Consider the following 5,503-nt stretch of genomic DNA (forward strand, 5'->3'; position numbering starts at 1 on the left):
AACCAGTAAACCTGAAGCCCTTCATCAGGCTTCTTCCTCAGGGAGAGACTCAGAACCCTGCAGGAAGATGGGGGCAGGGAGAGGAGAGCAGGGGAATTGACAGTGACAACTAAATGCCAAGAGGCCTGAAACTTCCAGAGCCATGCATGTTTCCTGCCCAGATGGAGGCCTTGGCCCTGAGGGTCAAAGGGTAATTAACCACATGGTCACCTTGTTGATGAAACAAAACCCACAACCCTGCAGAATCAAAACATGTCAAAGGCACAGAGGCAAAGGTCAACAGACAGGACAGACAAATTGCAGTATTTAGATTCATGCATTCAAGTGTTTGTGTAATCTATTTAGAGTTCTAGCCCACCAGCTTGTGGCGAAGACAGGTGGGAAGAGGGGCTGAAAGTTCCGCGGAGGTGGGGTGTGACTTCAGCTGAGAACCTGGCAAAGGGGAGGATTGACACTCACAACCTTGGAGCACCTGATCTGCTAGCAAAGGCAAACTGCACACATGGTGTCTGTGACAGCAAGAAACCCAGGAAGGAGCTGGGGCCACCAGCTTTAGTGCTGCTCCTGTATTCTTCCCCCTCAGTTGCCTGGGGGCAAAGCCCAGCATTTTTCATCCGGAATGTGGTGCTGAGGAAAGCAAGACATTGAACTTTTATGGAAGATTTCTACCTGCTATCTACCCTCTTGCTGTGAAACTTTGGGCAGATCACTCAACTTCCCTATGCCAGCGGTGATTCTCTGGAACATAAGGGCAAAGATAAGAGACCTGCTCCAGAGCCGGGGCTAGAGCCAAGAGCTTTCCTGGGTGAAGGAACAAATGAATGAATGAGCAAACAAATGTCAGTCTGGCCCCTGCCTGTCTGACTCCTCCTCAGTGCTAATGAAGACACAGAGGGGTGTCTGGTCCCTGAGAGGATTGACCTACTGCAGATACTTGCTGCCTTCACAACCCCACTCTTTGTCCATTCAGGTCCCCTTTTCTGGTCCTTTCTGCTCAACTTACAAGCATTCTCAGGACAGTGTTCCGTCCAAGCCCCCCTTCAGACCCACTTCCTCCTTTAATGGCTGAACTTTCCCCTCCGCTCAGCTCTCTGACCCCCACCTGGGAAATGATACATGATTCCCAACCTCAATAGCCCACTCCTGCTCTCCCTGCTGGCCTCCAGTCCTGTAGATCCAACTGCACACCTGGTGATGGGTATTAAGAAGGCACCTGATGTGATGAGCACTGGATGTTATATGCAACTGATGAATTGTTGAACACAACATCAAAAATTAATGATGTACAGTATGCTGGCTAATAGAACGTAATAAAAAAAAAAAGAAAAAGAAAGATCCCACTGCACACTGGACATCTCCCTGTGGGTGTCCCCCAGGCACCTCAAGTCAACAAGCTCTTCACCAGCTCCCCTCTCAGGGGCTGGCACCTGCATCCTCTCAGTCACCCAAGCTAGTACTCAGACATTGTCCTTGACTCCTGCCTTTCCCCAGACTATCCTCTTAGGCACAATTGTCTGTTTCCTCCACTGACACACAGTTGGAGCAAGGAAACTGTGAATGAATATGGGAGTGAATGAGTAAACAGAGGGCTAGATGATTTATATGGTCTCGGGAGCCCAGCACAGTCTGAGCATGTAGATATCAGGGAAGATCTGTTGGGCAATGGACTCTCTCCTCTCCACCAGAGCCTTTCCAGGCCCTTGCTTGGGCACAAACACACCTCCAAGCTCTGGACACTTGGCTCTAGAGGTCCTTGATGTCGGGGCCAGCCTGTGAGGCTATATACCATGGTAACAGCTTCAAGAAGTAGGTTTGATGAGCTAGGACATAGGCTGAGCTTCTTGGTGCCAGCTTCCCAGACCTCAGGGTGCTCAAGAGAACACTCAGAATCTCTTCCTATGGTTTCTCAAGGCTGGGGCATTGGACAGAGCCCAGACATAGGTCAGGAGCACAGGGCTGGTGCCAGTGAAGATGTTTCCCTTATCTGTGTTTTGGGGCTCATGGTTTCTTCTGTTCCAGCCTTACACACCCCACCACCAGTCATCTGGTGGTACGAACAGTAGGCTCCAGCTGGTAGGCAGCACCACTCACGCCCATGCCTTAAGGAAGCTTAGAGCAGTCGGAAGGGTCATTGGAGCTCTGGCCACAGGCCCCAAACTTTAGGCGGGGCTTGATCAGACTCATCGCTTGTCATCTCTTGCCCCCTGGCGTACAGTTGCAGTATTGCATCCCTCTAGTGGCCTCCCTTGTGACCAAACCAACTAACATTTCCTGAGCACCTACTCCAGCCCAGACCCTATGCTGGCAAAATTCTATTCTCAAGACTTTGGTCCAGCCCTTGGTCAGCTCCCTGGTATCCCCAACTTCTCTATTCTCCAAGTGCTTTCAGAATCACCGTCCATTATGTCGTCATTCCTGTTCCTTCTTTGCTTTGTCAAAATCGTTGGCAAATCCCCAACTTTGCATGAACCCAACTATTTGTCCTCTGTGTGCCTGCACTTAAGTGTCTTTGTGCTGCTAGGGAGAACTACTATAGATTTATGATCTCCAGCCTCATCCAGGCACACCTTTGTGCTCAGAAGGCCTTCCATGTTTTGTGTTTGCCGGTCCCACTCTCAGAATGGTGACTTGCTCTTTCAAAGTCTTTCCCTCCTGCTTGCCTCGTCGGTGTTTGATTTACAAATAAGAGGATGTGGGGGGAGGAGTCAAGATGGCGGAGAAGTAGCAGGCTGAGACTACTTCAGCTAGCAGGAGATCAGCTAGATAGCTTATCTAAAGATTGCAAACACCTGCAAATCCAACGGCAGATCGAAGAGAAGAAGAACAGCAATTCTGGAAACAGAAAAACAACCCCTTTCTGAAAGGTAGGACTGGCGGAGACGTGAATCCAAAGCGATGAGAAGATAGACCCCGGGGGGAGGGGCCGGCTCCTGGCAAGCGGCGGAGCAATGGCGCACAACATCAGGACTTTAAAAAGCCTGTTCCGCTGAGGGACATCGCTCCAGAGGCTAAACCGGGGCGAAGCCCATGCGGGGTCAGCGTGGCCTCAGGTCCCGCAGGGTCACAGAAGGATCGGGGGTGTCTGAGTGTCGCAGAGCTTGCGGGTATTAGAACGGGAAAACCGGCTGCAGAGACAGAGCCGACAGTAAGCTCACAGCTCGGGGTTACCGTGAACCGGTCGCAGGCTCAGTGAGCTCGGAGCGGGGCCAGAGGTCAGGCAGACGGGAGTAATTGGGTGCTGTTGTCTGGCGGTGCACTGAGGAGTGGGGTCCCGGGCTCTCAGCTCCTCCGGGCCGGAGACCAGGAGGCCGCCATTTGTATTCCCATCCTCCGGAACTCTACGGAAAGCGGAAAGCGCTCAGGGAACAAAAGCTCCTGAAAGCAAACCCAAGCGGATTACTCAGCCCCTGGTAAGGGCGGTGCAATTCCGCCTGGGGCAAAGACACTTGAGAATCACTACACCAGACCCCTCCCCCAAAAGATCAACAAGAAATCCAGCCAAGACCAAGTTCACCTACCAAGGAGTGCGGTTTCAATACCAAGGAGAGCAGCAGAATTCCAGAGGAGGAGAAAGCAAAGCACGGAACTCATGGCTTTTTCCCTGTGATTTTTTTTAGTCTTGCAGTTAATTTAATTTTTTTCTTTTTCATTTTTCATTTTTTTTCTCTTCTTCTGCTAAAATTTTTTTTAACTTTTACCCTTTTCCTTTTTAACGTTTTTTAACTAGTTTATCTAATATATATATTTTTTCTTTTTTGTATTTTTCTTTATTCGTTTTCTTTTTTTTAATTATTTTCTTTTTTATTTCTTCTTTCTTTCTTTTTGAACTTCTTTTTATCCCCTTTCTCCCCCCTCACAATTTGGGATCTCTTCTGATTTGGTTAAAGCATATTTTCCTGGGGTTATTGCCACCCTTTTAGTAGTTTACTTGCTTCTTCATATACTCTTATCTAGACAAAATGACAAGGCGGAAAAATTCACCACAATAAAAAGAACAAGAGGCAGTACCGAAGGCTAGGGACCTAATCAATACAGACATTGGTAATATGTCAGATCTAGAGTTCAGAATGACAATTCTCAAAGTTCTAGGCGGGCTCAAAAAAGGCATAGAAGATATTAGAGAAACCCTCTCGGGAGATATGAAAGCCCTTTCTGGAGAAATAAAAGAACTAAAATCTAACCAAGTTGAAATAAAAAAAGCTATTAATGAGGTGCAATCAAAAATGGAGGCTCTCACTGCTAGGATAAATGAGGCAGAAAAAAGAATTAGTGATATAGAAGACCAAATGACAGAGAATAAAGAAGCTGAGCAAAAGAGGGACAAACAGCTACTGGACCATGAGGGGAGAATTCGATAGATAAGTGACACCATAAGATGAAACAACATTAGAATAATTGGAATTCCAGAAGAAGAAGAAAGAGAGAGGGGAGCAGAAGGTATACTGGAGAGAATTATTGGGGAGAACTTCCCCAATATGGCAAAGGGAACGAGCATCAAAATTCAGGAGGTTCAGAGAACGCCCCTCAAAATCAATAAGAATAGGCCCACACCCCGTCACCTAATAGTAAAATTTACAAGTCTCAGTGACAAAGAGAAAATCCTGAAAGCAGCCCGGGAAAAGAAGTCTGTAACATACAATGGTAAAAATATTAGATTGGCAGCTGACTTATCCACAGAGACCTGGCAGGCCAGAAAGAGCTGGCATGATATTTTCAGAGCACTAAACGAGAAAAACATGCAGCCAAGAATACTATATCCAGCTAGGCTATCATTGAAAATAGAAGGAGAGATTAAAAGCTTCCAGGACAAACAAAAACTGAAAGAATTTGCAAACACCAAACCAGCTCTACAGGAAATATTGAAAGGGGTCCTCTAAGCAAAGAGAGAGCCTACAAGTGGTAGATCAGAAAGGAACAGAGACCATATACAGTAACAGTCACCTTACAGGCAATACAATGGCACTAAATTCATATCTCTCAATAGTTACCCTGAATGTTAATGGGCTAAATGCCCCAATCAAAAGACACAGGGTATCAGAATGGATAAAAAAACAAAACAAAACCCATCTATATGTTGCCTCCAAGAAACTCATTTTAAGCCTGAAGACACCTCCAGATTTAAAGTGAGGGGGTGGAAAAGAATTTACCATGCTAATGGACATCAGAAGAAAGCAAGAGTGGCAATCCTTATATCAGATCAATTAGATTTTAAGCCAAAGACTATAATAAAAGATGAGGAAGGACACTATATCATACTCAAAGGGTCTGTCCAACAAGAAGATCTAACAATTTTAAATATCTATGCCCCCAACGTTGGAGCAGCCAACTATATAAACCAATTAATAACAAAATCAAAGAAACACATCAACAATAATACAATAATAGTAGGGGACTTTAACACTGAAATGGACAGATCATCCAAGCAAAAGATCAACAAGGAAATAAAGGCCTTAAACGACACTCTGGACCAGATGGACATCGCAGATATATTCAGAACATTTCA

Source organism: Mustela erminea, chromosome X, assembly GCF_009829155.1.
Source record: "Mustela erminea isolate mMusErm1 chromosome X, mMusErm1.Pri, whole genome shotgun sequence".
NCBI lineage: Eukaryota > Metazoa > Chordata > Mammalia > Carnivora > Mustelidae > Mustela > Mustela erminea.